Here is a 15,222-nt window from a genome sequence, read left to right as displayed (position 1 = left end):
ATGTCCATCGACAGATGAATGGATCAAGAAGAGGTGGTATATATATACACAATGGAATACTATGCATCCATCAAAAGAAACGAAATCTTGCCATTTGCAACAACATGGATGGAACTAGAGCGTATCATGCTTAGCAAAATAAGTCAAGCGGAGAAAGACAACTATCATATGATCTCCCTGATATGGGGGCCTAAGTGGGTAGGAGAAGAATCCATGAAACAAGTTCGGATAGGGAGGGAGACAAACAATAAGTGACTCTTAATCTCATGAAACAAACTGTGGGTTGCTGGGGGGAGGAGGGTTGGGAGAAGGGGGGTAGGGTTATGGACATTGGGGAGGGTATGTGCTTTTGGGTAAATTGGAAGGGGAGGTGAACCATGAGAGACTATGGACTCTGAAAAACAATCTGAGGGGTTTGAAGTGGCGGGGGGGGTGGGAGGTTGGGGTACCAGGTGGTGGGTATTATAGAGGGCACGGCTTGCATGGAGCACTGGGTGTGGTGAAAAAATAATGAATACTGTTTTTCTGAAAATAAATAAATTGGAAAAAAAAATAATAATAAAAAAAAAAGAAAAGGAAACAAAAGAAAAGAATAGGGAAATTAAGTAAATTGGCCAAGGTCTCTCAGTAAATAAATTATGGTGCTAAGATTCAATTTCCGGAAAATTTGACTCCAGCATTTCCCTCTTGAACAGTATACTATACCATGACATAATTCAGAAAATATAATTTGATTTCACTGATCTATGGAGGAAACATCTTAGGTATAAATAACAACTATAAACAAGTATAAAATTTACATAAAGTTTCAGGTTCATCATAACTAATGAATTTCAACTTAGAATGAATAAAGATAGTTTTGAATAAAGTTGAATTTACAATGATATCAGTGAAATAATTTATATTGTATTAGTATGCATATTTAGGTATATATTTATAAAGTATTATATTCATTTTTACTAAATCTCTCAGAAAAGATAAAAGTTTACTGCCATGTAGAGAGTACTGAATATAATTTCAAATTTTGAGGAAATTTTCCCCACTTTTAGTCATGGGAAGAGCCACTGCAGAGTTTTCATGCAGCTTTTTTGTGTTCTTACAGAAAGATGAATGAGACACAAGTCAATGTTACTTTCATTCATAGCTGAAAGGCTGATACCAGTTGGCCTATTTGCTCTATCATCATAAAGCAGAGATGAGAATTGTGATAGAATACACATCTTGAAGACAACACTGTAGAATATAAAACAAGGTAATACTCAGTCTACTACTCATTGTAAATATATCTTATTCCCTTACATTAGATTCTGTCATAAAGTATAGTATGACTGTAATTTATACTGTGTGTGAGGTTATAGGAAATAAACGGGTAGAAGAGTGCTTAGTCAACCTTCATTCTTCAGTTTTACTCCTTTGTTCTCTGTCCTCCATAGGAAACAGATTCTAAATATATTTCATTGACTCTCATTTCCTAGCCTTGATTTAGAATACAACTGATAGCTTCATAATTCTTTTTATCTGTAACATCAACCGTGATGTCATAGACACTTAAAGATCACTTTAAATCATTTACGAAATCAGGGTGCCTTTTCAGTACTTGTGTAAGAGCACAGGCAAAAAAAAAAAAAAAAAAAAAGCATAGGCAGGTGAATATATATATTTTCCATGGCAGACCTCTCTCGCATCCTGCCGTCTTTATTTCCATTACAATAATTATGCCATTTTGCTATCTCTTTCATAAATCTGTAGTAGTCATGGGTATTTTTAAGAAATATGCAATATAATGAAAGTTAGAAGTCATTATATACTGATGAAGTTATATTTTTTCCTAACATAAAAGAATGGTGATGTGCTATAAAGCAAATATTTACTCAATCTTTAAGAGAAGCTATGCTTTCAACCTGCCGTGATTCATTATTTAAAAGCAAGGTAACAATCTCCTTGAGCTTGATGGAAAGAAGCCTTTGCCTACTTTGGAGATTCTCCCTGTATCTAGGATTTGTATTTTTCCTCATCATCGCCTTGCCTATTTGAACAGTATTTATAAATATAACATGCAGTGCATCTGAGTCAGAATTCCTGTTCTAGTATTTATTAGTCATGGTAATACTGAGAAAATTATTAACCATTCTGAGAATTTACTTCCTCTTCTCTTAATAAGGTTTATACTACCTTTTTCACAGAATTGTTGTGAAGAGAAAGCAAGTTAGAATACTAAAAATATTTGGTAGAGTATTTAGCTCATATAGTACTTATTTTCTATAATAGCAAGTGCTGCTGTATTTGCTTTTGACATAGTATGGTCTCAAATGCCTTTAATTAGTGGGAGGTCCAAAGGAAAAAATAAAATCAAAACAATTCTTAGTTTATTAGAACCAAACTTCCTTTGATTTGTTTACCTAAAGACCTGCTCAGAAACTTCCTGAGGGATAAAATAAGAAAGATAATTCCTTTTCCAAACAAGACAATTAGAGGAATCATTTATAAATATAGAGTCATAAATAAATAAATAGCCAATGATAAAGTTTTAAGTTAACCTAGAAAAGTTTTCCTTATCTTCTAATATGAAAATGAGGGTGTTACTGTTTGCAAAAAAAAAAAAAAATGTGAACATTCTAAAATACATGTCATTCACATAAGTAGTACTATAATTTTTTAATGTTTAGACTTATGGAATATTGGAAATATTACATAGGATTAGGATAAAAGCTGACCTATTGACTTACATAAAATGACTAACGATAGAATTTGCCTTGAGATTCTAAAAATATAATTTCTATTTTGAAATACTTTTTAAGTTTGCCATTATGGAACCATATCTTCTTACTTATATATTTATAAAGATGTTTATTAGATGTTATCAAATATTGGGAGACCAAAAAGAAATCAGAATTCAGTATCCTTTCATTTTCCTCAAAGGAAGCTACAAACTCAGGGTGAAAATCCATTTAACATAGATATCAATTACCAGAAGGTTAAAAAAAAAAACAACACACATTAATTCTAGAGTGTCTGAAGAACTTGATTTTCAGCAGAATCCATTTACAATCCTCAAAGTGACACTGACTCCATTAGAGGCCAAGTGTAAGTAAACGATCAAGCTTAACAGAAGTGCTTAAAGAGCCATAAGTCAGGAAGAGCTTGAAAGTGAGGGGATTATTAAGGTTAACTGTTGTAAGATAAGGAGGTGAGAAACCTTGACAGAGCAACAAGATAGTTATCACTGCTTTAAGGTAAAAATCATTACTTTAGAAGGGGAATTTAATTTATTCCTAAATAAAAGAAGATTGATTTTCGTTTTCAGTTTGTAGGTTTTATTTTCCTATTGAAATTCCAAGCTGGGGATTGAGGGTGGTCAGAAGGATAGAAATACTGATGCATGGAAAACAGTTTGTAAAGAGAAATTCATAAGTGTGCATTTGTTTTAGTGACCATTAAGATTTGAAAAATGCAAGTCCCCTAACAATCAGCAACTTATTTTCATTTAATTTACATCACTATTATGTTTGCAACACTAGAAATTTTCATGAAATGAGGAAAATTAATAGAAGAGAGATAAACCCAGGGAACTGCCAAACTTTTTCATACAAGTTTACCTGAACTCAGTTATTTTACTAATGTAAGTAATTACTGATAATAGCAAAATGATAGTAATAAAATCTTCAGTGTGTTTGTATTTATCTTTAAAAGAAATTAGGAGACAATTTTCAAGGTGGGGATCAGGATTCAGATAGCTCTTTCCTAATTAAGTGGGAATAGTTTTCAATTGCTTTGGTAGAACTGAATGTTCAAAGCAAAATAAAGCTAAATTGACAGAAAAATGCATACATAGAAAAATATAAGTACAGTGGATAAATACCAAGTCAGCAAAATCTTCAGTAAAGTTTTTATCTCTCTTTCTCTTGCTTTTAAAGTGACTACTGTAACTTTGGGCAACATTCACTTCAGTTTTTGTTTCTTAAGTCCTACAATAAAAAGAATACCCCTTCTGCACCTACTATGGGATAGATGCTATATTAGGCACTAAAAATACAAATATGAATTAAATATATTTTCTTAAGAAATTCACTGTTGGTGGGTATTATGGAGGGCATGTATTGCATGGAGCACTGGGTGTGATGCATAAACAATGAATCTTAGAACACTGAAAAAATAAAGTTTTTTAAAAAGTCAACAGAAAAGAAATTCACTGTTTATAAACATGTCAGTTACTGAATGGCTTTCTAAAGAACTGGTGTTATAATAGAAATAGAACACTGAAAAATCCTTTAAATGAAGAAAATTAGTCAATTCCTTCTCTTCATGTCTCCATTTCCACCACATCTAGCAAAAATTTAATAATAGAGCGGACAGCAAGAAACTAAGCTCAATGGATGTTAGTTGCTTTATAAAATTTCTGCAATTGCTTCAAATTGCACAGGTAGAATCAATAAATCTTACAGCTTTCATAAATGAATCATCATGTCATAGTACTGGTATATAAGAGTCTCTCCATTCCAAACATCTATTGTGTAGAATATGTCGTTCTACTCAGCTTCACCTCCATTTCAAACAATATTACCACACGCTACCAGCTCATCCATTGTTGCAGAAATGCTGGTTGTGTAAACCATCAAACACTGTATGGTATCTTCATTTATTTCCTGAAACATTAGAGGTTTTGATTCACTACCAAGAGGAACCTCTTTAGAACACTCCAGTAATCCAGGGTTGTAGCTGAAGCCTGACAGGGTTAAAATTCAGAGAGAGAGCTGTAGGCTACATAGACTACCACAAAGCATGTCCTCAGACACCAGTGGACTCGTGGGATGCTAGAATTAATTTTCTTATTAATTTTATAGTCAATTAAGTACAATGTATCTTACATCTTAAGCAACCTTTGAGCATCCCCCAATCTGACAGCCTTCAGATCATTGTCATATTCCACCTTCCTCCTCTCTTCTACACTTAGTCCTATTTTTCCCGCCCTGTCCTAGAATTCACGCTCTCTGAAATTTTCCCTAAATCCTCTGGCTCTTCATTCTTGTTTTTAGTTGAAAAAAATAGCTTCTTGATGAGGAAATGACTTTCCATGAAGTCTTTTCAGGTCCTACATCCAATGAACACTTAATTTGTGACCTAGACTTCTGTACCTTAATGCTTTCTAAGCTTATTCACTTATTCACTTGGGTAGGGAATGGCTAAACGCTGGTTTTCTGAGACTTAGTCCACTGGGTTAAAAACACTCCCTCCCCATCTTTGTCTTGAACTCTTCGTCACTTCCTCTAATATAATAAATATTTTAGAACTTATGGTCTTTCTTTCCACACTTGACACATGCCATCCTGACTTAGCAGTTCCTTTACCAATCATCTCCAAATATCTTCTCTTCATATCATTTTGACCAGCAGTGTTTCTTCCTTCTCATTCTGGGACTTGAAATAATAATAACTGAAAATGATTTCAGGCTCCTACTGAGATTATCTAATGCTGTTATTTAGTTATCTAACTCTGTTATTATCCAATCCCAGTATTCCTCTACTTCCTTCCTACCTACTAGATCCTTGACTTTCTTTCATTTACAGATCAAATTTCATATCCCAACAGCTTACCCAATAATTTTTCAATATTCTTAACTCACTTTTCCAATATCCTTCTATTCTACCACTTGACAAAATCATTCATCTGTGAATTTGACAGCATTCTCTTTTCTGCCCCTACTATAGTAGCAATCTCAAACTGACCCTGAATGATCTGTAGCTTTTGGCATGAAGCCTCCTTCCACACTGGACCAAGATCGGTCAGTGTGAAAAACAGTATATTGCAAAAGTGGTAGTATGTAACTCCAAGATTGGGTTATAAAGGCACTGTTAACCTCTGATTCTCTCTGGCTCTTTCTCTCATGACTTACTTTAGGGGATGCCATGTTGTGAGTAACTATATGGAGACTCTTTTAACAGCCATGTGAGTGAACTTGGAAGTGAATCCTTCAGCCCTCATCATGTCTTTAGGAACTATAGTTTGACTGTAACTTCATGAGACATGTTGAGCAAGAACTGTAGAGCTAACCCGCTCACAGATACCTGATCCATTATAATAGCTTGTTATTTGAAGCTACTAAGTATTAGGGTAATTTGTTACATAGCAATAGATAACACAGTTGCTGAGCCCTGCTAGAGAAAAATCAGATAATTATGAAGACTGATTAAGTTAGTTAAGTATCTCCTTTAACTCAGGTTTTGGTCCTGGGATCTAGCTCCCAGTCTGGCTCCTTGCTCAACAGAGTCTGCTTCTTCTTCTCTCTCTGCCCCTGCCCCCCAACTCGTGTGTACATGCCCCCTCTCTCTCCCTTTCTCAGATCAATAAATAAAATCTCTAAAAAATTATGAAGACTGGTGTTAAATTCTTGTGTCCTTAATATCCACTCTGTTTCAGTACTGTTTTCTTAATCCATTCTCTATCTAATGTCTCCAGTGTATTTTCTTAAATTTCTCTACTCTCCTCAAATCTCTAAGTTCTACCTCCCTTATTATCTTATAAATACCTTAGACTATTCTATTACCTTACAAATCTCAGTGAGATGTATAAAATATATAAAATATAGCTTTTTCAAGTTTCTGTTATTGAAGATAGATCTACACATTATAGAGAATAGGCTACATATATGTCTATATCGATCTTTCAACTTTTTCCTTTCTTTTGGTTTCTTCCAGTTAACATTTAATTATGCCCACCTAATGCCCCACAGCTTCCTTTAACTCTAATTCTTCATTCATTTAAAGCTTTAGTTAATAGTTGACCTTTCAAGTCAAACTTCTGGGAAGAACTATTCATACTTTTCTCTCATTATTTCCTCTTCTCACATTATTCCTCACCAATGACAATTTGGTTTCTGTTCCTAGTATCCCATTAAATTTTTCTCATCACAATCATTAGTTGGTTTTTTTTTTTATAGATGATAAGCATATATCCTTTGCAATCTCATTTAACTTGATTTCATCCACTAATTCCATAATGTCATACTATAGATCTATTTTTCCATTTAATTCTCTGAACTTAGATTCTCTATCTCTTTTGCTGATCCCTTTCATAAAATAAATACTTGGTAGAAAATTTCCTTTTGTTGGAGTCCTTTTAGGTATGTAATATAAATATACTTCATTATGTATGCAATTAAAACATAGTTTATAAAGATCCCTTCAGTAGTCCTTGAGCACTTTAGAAATATATCTTTCATGGATTATTATTGAAAACTTAAACTAGGAAGTCATTTACCTTAGTTAATATAAGTAAACAAATATTATTTGGGCATAAAGATTATTTCCAGAAAGTGTTTTGTAGCTAAGACTACTTGAAAGCAGAGATGACACTCAGTAAAATTATCCATACACTTAAATTTAAAAATCAGCCAAGGGAAAAGACAAATAAGAGGAAGTGAACAGAGTGGGTGCATAGAATATGTGAGGAAATAGGATATTCCCATGAACCGTCTATATAGACTGACAGAAAAGTTTCTATCATTGTCTGCTATCCTCATTGTAAGAGACTGAGTCAACAACAACAAAAAAAGACAGAAAAGCTTCTCATGCAACTTTGTCTCAAGAATTAGTTCTATAAGAGGGAAAGTGAGAGGGAGACAGACATTGAGAGAACGAGAAGAAAGGAGAGAAAATGGTGTCCATGGATTACAGAACATACAGCCAAGCTGCAGCCTACCAGGGCTACAGTGCATATACTGCCCATCCCACTCAAGGATATGCACAGACCACCTAGGCATATGGGCAGCAAAGTTATGGAACCTATGGACAGCCCACTGATGTCAGCTACACCCAGGCTCAGACCACTGTTACCTATGGGCAGATGGCCTATGCAACTTCTTATGGACAGCCTCCTGCTGGTTATACTACTCCAACTGCCCCCCAGACATATAGTCAGCCTGTCCAGGGGTATGGCACTGGTGCTTATGATATCACCACTGCTATGGTCACTACTACCCAGGCCTTCTATGCAGCTCAGTCTGCTTATGGCACTCAGCCTGCTTACCCAGCCTATGGGCAGCAGCTGGCAGCCACCGCACTTGCAAGACCACAGGATGGTAACAAACCTGCTGAGACTAGTCAGCCTCAATCTAGGACAGGGGTTACAACCAGCCCAGCCTAGGATATGGAAGAAGTGACTACAGTTATCCCCAGGTACCTGGGAGCTTCTCCATGCAGCTAGTCACAGCACTACCCTCTTACCCTCCCACCAGCGACTCCTCTACACAGTCGACTAGTTAGGATCAGAGCAGTTATTCTCAGCAGAACATCTATGGGCAGCCAAGCTGCTATGGACAGCAGAGTAGCTACGGTCAACAAAGCAGCTATGGACAGCAACCACCCACTAGTTATCGCCCCCAAAACTGGATCCTACAGGCAGGCACCAAGTCAATATAGCCAACAGAGCAGCAGCTACGGGCAGCAGAGTCCATTCCAACAGGACCACCCCAGGAGCATGGGTGTTTATGGGCAGGAGTCTGGAGGATTTTCTGGACCAGGAGAAAACTAGAGCATGAGAGGCCCTGATAACCAGGGCAGGGGAAGAGGGGGATTTGATCATGGAGGCATGAACATAGGTGGGCAGAGAGGAGGATGTGGTGGAATGGGTGCTGGAGAGCGAGGTGACTTCAATAAACCTGGTGGAACCTTGGATGAAGGACCAGATCTTGGTCTAGGCCCACCTGTACATCCAGATGAAGACTCTTGACAACAGTACAATTTCTGTGCAAGGCCTAAATGACAATTTGGCTCTAGATGATCTGGCCAACATCTTTAAGCAGTGTGGAGTTGTTAAGATGAACAAGAGAATCAGACAACCTAAGATCCATATCTACTTGGACAAGGAAACAGGAAAGCCCAAAGGTGATGCTACAGTGTCCCATGAAGACCCACCAACTGCCAAGGCTGCCATGGAGTGATTTGATGGGAAAGATTTTCAAGGGAGCAAGCTGAAGTTTTCTCTTGCTTGGAAGAAGCCTCCAAGGAACAGTCTGCAGTGTGGCATGCCACCCTGTGAGGGCAGATGAATGCTGCCATCACTTCATGCAGGTCCGGGGGCCCAGGAGATCCTGGGGGCCCCATGGGTCACATGGGAGACCATGAAGGAGATAGAGGTGGCTTTCCCCCAAAAGGGCCCCAGGGTTCCCAAGGGAACCCATCTGGAGGAGGAAATGTCCAGCACTGAGCTGGAGACTGGCAGTGCCCCAATCCAGGTTGTGGAAACCAGAACTTCACCTAGAGAACAGAATGCAGCCAGTGAAAGGCCCCAAAGCCTGAAGGCTTCCTTCCACCACCCTTTCCACCTCCAGGCAGTGACCATGGCAGTGGTGGCCCTGGTGATATATGGAGCAAAAGAGACAGCCTCATGGACCATGGTGGTCCCAGTGGAATGTTCAAAGATAGCCGTGGTGGAGCCAGAGGGGGCTTCCGCAGTGGCCAGGGCATAGACCGAGGTGGCTTTCATAGAGGAAGATGGCATGGCCCTGGCGGACCCCCTGGACCTTTGATGAAACAGAAGAGAGAAAGAAAAGGTGGGCCTGAGGACCTGGAAAAATGGATAAAGGTGAGTACCATCAGGAACTCAGAGACTGGCCCTACTAGATGCACAGCCCCCAGAGAGCTGCACTGACTACCAGATTTATTTTTTAAACCAGAAAATGTTTTAAATTTATAATTCCATATTTATAATGTTGGCCACAACATTATGATTTTTTCTTGTCTGTACTTTAGTATTTTTCACCATTTGTGAAGAAACATTAAAACAAGTTAAATGGGAAAAAAAAAGAATTAGTTCTATAAATATGTTACCCTTTAAACTCCAATTTTTTAAAAAAGAGTGTGTTATCCTGGTATCTTGCCAACATAGTAGTAGTCCCCTCCTGCTAAATACAGAACATCTGATTATATACCCTTTCATTGTTTGTTCAAATCTAGAGATTCATAAATTCTCATTTTATGCTGCCTTTAAAGTCTTAGTAATTTTTCCATGTCATGCCCTAAGTCAAAAGTAATTATGTAAAAACAATATAATAGTTGTAGTCAGTGTGGTATCTGGGAGATACTGCTGTTCTTTTCTTGCATATAAAAATATATTATGAGGTACTGACAAAGAATGCCCCTTAGGTTGACTAAATGTTAGGCAAGATTCTTTCTGGCTATAGAATCTGACTTCCCTTTATTCAGAGCATTTACTTTAGAAAACTTACAATTTCAAGGTTTTTTTGCCCCTTTGAGATGTAAATCTTCTCCCAGCCTCTTGTCAGTTTTATAAGCCAGAAATGTCTTTCTCAAGTAGCTGGGAGCCATCCTTTTAAAATGTAATCACCAGAAAGACAGTGCCCCTATCTCCCAGTCTCTGTTGGGGGATGAGAACCTAACTTCATTATCCATCAGTTAGAAAACACAAATGGCCTAATCACATTGACCAACCATCCCCCTAATGTCCTTCAGTACTTTTCCGCTAGCCTTCCATAACACTTAGAAACTCTCCTGCATTTTGCTTCAGCAGACTTGAGTTCAGCATCTCTCTCCCTATTGCAGCGGTAATGAATAAAGTCTTCCTTAGACTTTTGGGTGCAATTTTTCTTTGGTAGCACCCCTAAGAGTTTGCCACGGTGCTTTGAGGACACCTCAGTGTACCTTGGGAAATCATCATTCTAATCTAATCAGGAATCTAGGAAGTAAGAAGATGGAAGAATAGTAAAACAAACCAAAAAAGGAAGAATACCCTTTATAGAATACCTCCATCCCCATTCCCGCCCCTGTTGTTCTCCCAAATTTTACCTCACCTAACCTGTTTTAAAACAAACTGCTATAGAAGAAAGGGAACATAAGTGGGACTTTGGAATTCTACTCAAAATAAAGGACATTTTTTTCTTCTACCCATTTCTTAAACTGTACTATGCCTCAGGATTCTCTCCTTGGTTCATTTCTCACCCAAGAACATCTCTCTAAACTATTTCATACACTGCCATACCTTCAATTACTATCATTTCAAAAGGGTGAGGATGATGCAGCTTCCACTGGGAAGGGGAAAGCTTGTCTCAAATCCTTAAGGAGCATTTCCAAATTATATGCTCCTTCCCACTGCCCAATACCCAATATATTCCCCTAAAGGGTTTTTTTTTTTAAGCTTTTACTTATTTATTTGATGGAGAGACACACTGAGAGAGGGAATATAAGCAGGGGAGTGGAAGAGGAAGAAGGCCTCCTGAGGAGCAGGGAGCCCCATGTGGGGCTCGATCCCCGGGTCTTGGGATCATAACCTGAGCTAAAGGCAGACACAATGACTGAGTCACCCAGGTGCCCCATGTAAAGGGGATTCTTGCTTTTTTTTTTTTTTTTTTTATGATTTTATTTATTTGACAGAGCGAGATCACAAGTAGGCAGAGAGGCAGGCAGAGAGAGAGAGGAGGAAGCAGGCTCCCCGCTGAGCAGAGAGCCCGATGCGGGGCTTGATTCCAGGACCCTGAGATCATGACCTGAGCCGAAGGCAGCCCCTTAACCCACTGAGCCACCCAGGCGCCCTGGATTCTTGCTTTCTAATTGAGGATCATTTTCATTGTGAGTGAATGCCATGGAAAGGGAAGTTTTAAAAAGAATATTAGTAACTGCTGAATTCTGGTGACCCTCAAATATATTTTTATACCTAAAACTCTTCCCAAAGTCCTAACATATATTTCTAATTGTCTGTGGACATTTGATGCATCCTTCAAATTCAACACGTCAAAAGTGAAATTGTTTTCTTACCCAAATATTCTGGATGTTATATCTCTAGAACAATGAACAGAATGGGTCAATTTAATTCTATCCCCTAAAAAAATTGCATATAATTATCTATCTTCATGTGCAGTACTGCTACTCAAGGTCAGGTCACTAGGTTTCTCATTTGGATTTTTATAAGTCTGACTATTTTATCAGTATCTATTTTTTTTAAAAAGATTTATTTATTAGAGACACAGAGAGAGAGAGAGAGAGCAAGTATGAGCAGGGGGAAGGGTAAAGGGAGGTGGAGACAAGCAGTCTCCCCACTGAATGGAAAGCCTGACACGAGGCTTAATTCCAGGACCCCAAGACCATAACCTGAGACAAAACCAGGTCAGATGCTTAACCAGCTAAGCCACTCAGGTGCCCCGTATCAGTCTTTAAATATTAAATTATTTTAATTGTGGTAAAAAACATGTTAACATTCTACACAACAATCTGCCCACAAAAGTTTATAGCAGTTTTGTTCATAATTGCCGAAACTTGGAAGCAACCAAGATGTCCTTCACTAGGTGACTGGATAAATAAACTATGGTTCATCTAGGCAAAGGAATATTGCTCCACAATGAAAAGAAATGAGCTATCAAGCCATGGCAAAACATAGAGGAAACTTAAATTCGTATTACTAGGTGAAAAAAGCCAATCTGAAAAGGCTACATGCTATATAATCATAACTATATGACACTTTTTTAAAGATTTATTTATTTACTTACTTATTTAAGAGAGAGAGAGAGAGAGATGGCACATGCATACATGTGAGTACAAGGAGGGGCCGGGGGCAGAGAGAGGGAGTGAATCTCATGCAGACTCCACACTGAGCATGGAGCCTGATGCAGGGCTCGATCTCATGACCCTGGGATCATGACCTGAGTCGAAACCAAGAGTCAGATATTTAACCAACTGAGCCACCCAAGTGCCCCACTACATGACATCTTGAAAAGGTGCTCCACTACATGACATCCTATGCTTGAGGAAGGAATAGGTAGAGAGCAGAGGATTTTTAGGATAGGGAAAATATTCTATATGATAACAATGGATACGTGTCATACATTTGTTCAAGTTCATAGAACGTACAAAGTTAAGCGTGAAACATAATGTAAACTAGAGACAGGTTCATCAGTTATAACAAATACTTTCTGGCAGGGATGTTCATAACAGGGAAGGCTATGCGTGTGTGAGGGTAGGGGCATATGAGGAATCCCTCTACCTCTCTCAATTTTGCTGTGAAAATAAAACTGCTCTAAAAAACTAAAGTTTTAAATCACATAACATAAACTTTATGATATTAACTACTGTTAAGTATATAATTCAATTACATTAGATATAGTCACATTGTTTATCTTACAAAACTGAAACTACTATTTACCCATTAAACAACTCCTCATTTCTCCCTCCCCAGGCCCTTGTAATCCCCATTCTAGTGGTCTATAAATTTGACTACTGTGGATAACTCACATAAGTAGAACCATACAGTATTTGTCTTTTTGTGACTCTTATTTCACTTAGCATGATGTCCTCAGGGTTCACTCATATTATAGAATGTGACAGGATATCCTTTCTTTTTTAAGGATGAATAATATTTCATTGTATGTTTATAGCACATTTTATCTCTTTTGATTTTTCAACACTGAAGTGTGAATCAGTTTTATAAAATGTAAATGGAACGACACCATTCACTTGCTTAACCTCTTCAGTAGCATCCTTTGACATTTAGATCATCTTCAGTAAAATTGATATGTAATTAGTTAGTGATTTCATCTGCTCTTTTTTATCCAGACAGCCTCAGCTTTCACCATTCTCCCTAACTTGCCTTCTTCTTTGCAAACCTAGAATTTATTTATAGAGAAATTTTTCTTCTTCTTTTTCCTCTTTTTTTTTTTTAAGATTTTCTTTTCATCTTAAGTAAACTCTACTACTAATGTGGGACTTGAACTTATGACCCTGACATCAAGAGGAGCATGCTCTACCAGCTGAGCTAGCCAGGTGTCCCTGTGGTGAACTTCCTTTAGAATCCCAAGCTCCTGAGGATCATTCTCATTTCTAGACAATGATTTATACTGCCCTCCTAATCATGAATATTCTGTTTCTGTTTAGCAAATTTCAATTTATCTTTCATACTGTACATTAAATGTTAATATCTTTTGAAACTTTTGTATCACTACTTTTGACCAAGGCATGTGGTCTTGTTATACATTCTTATACCACCCAATATGGTCTTCTTTCAGTGATTTTCACACTTTACTCCAACATTCTATCCTATCTCAATAAGTAACACATGTTGGAAAGATAGCAACTACATTTTTCATTATCTTATGCCGAAAAAGTGAAAAAAATACCTCTTTATTCAACAATGAATAAATTGAATATCAAATAAACAATGAGGATTCAGCCCAGTTATTTTTTATAAGCTGTATTTTTAAGAAAATGAAATAAATTGCATTGTACTAATTTATTAAAACATGAGATGTTAGGAATGAGTTTCTGTAATATAATCTAGGAAGTTGTTCAACAATGTTTGTGGCAAGTGTTTACAATTAAACAGAAACTCAAATCACCAGAACCCTCCACTCCATAAGTACTGAATTTAAGAATTCATCAATAATGCAATATTGAGATGGTACATTAACAAATTACTGATGTCCAGTCCCAATTTCCTGCCCTTTAAGCTTTCAGAACAAGTATTTCCTCAGCAGATAAATACCAAGAGTACTGGAAACTCAGAAACAGGCATAAATTCCTTTTTTTCTGGTTCTGTTTTGATGAGCTCATTTCACAATTAAATCCTTGATAGTTTTCATTAAGTCTAAGTATTTATCTTCATATACTTTTAGCTACTTTAGTTACTTGCAAATTTTACTGACCTCCTAGAAAATGAAATTCTACTCTTAACTCCAGATCCATGGCAGAAATGGCATCATTTTTTGCCCAATTTCAATTGCAGTGACTTATCGCCTATGTAGCAGGGTCTTATATATCCTCTATACATGACAACCCATTACAGTGATATGCACATGCCTGTCTACTTTTAATACCACCTGCCACTATATATGTAAAACAGCAATTGTGACAAGTGATAAGAATGAGCATCACTATGAAGTAATGTGATGTGTAGTGAAGTAAGACGTATAGCAAACCTCACAGAGCAAAAGTCTGGAACCACATGATTTAGATTTAAATGCCAGATTTGGCACTTATGAGCTGTGTACACTTGGGCAGTTAAGTTTCTCCTGTGGTTCTTTGCTTGATTGTGGTCAGGCCACCAAAGAAAGAGATTGCATATGAGTCTTCAAATGTCTTGGAGCTAATCAAGATACTTGCTTTAAAGTTTGTAACTATCTCCACCTAAGAATTGTAAGAAAGAACAGCATACCTAAAGATGGGTTTATCTAATTGGCAAAATTTACCTATTTCTTAAGAGCAACATATGGGGACACCATAGGCA

General features: G+C 37.2%; 1 pseudogene; it reads left to right on the top strand.

Moving 5' to 3' along the window:
- Positions 1-7,650: 7,650 nt before the first annotated feature.
- Positions 7,651-9,617, top strand: LOC122892135 (annotated as a pseudogene).
- Positions 9,618-15,222: the final 5,605 nt, after the last annotated feature.

The sequence above is a fragment of the Neovison vison genome, chromosome 12, assembly GCF_020171115.1.
Source record: "Neovison vison isolate M4711 chromosome 12, ASM_NN_V1, whole genome shotgun sequence".
Classification (NCBI taxonomy): domain Eukaryota; kingdom Metazoa; phylum Chordata; class Mammalia; order Carnivora; family Mustelidae; genus Neogale; species Neogale vison.
The sequence above is the reverse complement of the archived record's forward strand: the minus strand, read 5'-3'. Positions and strand labels throughout refer to the sequence as shown.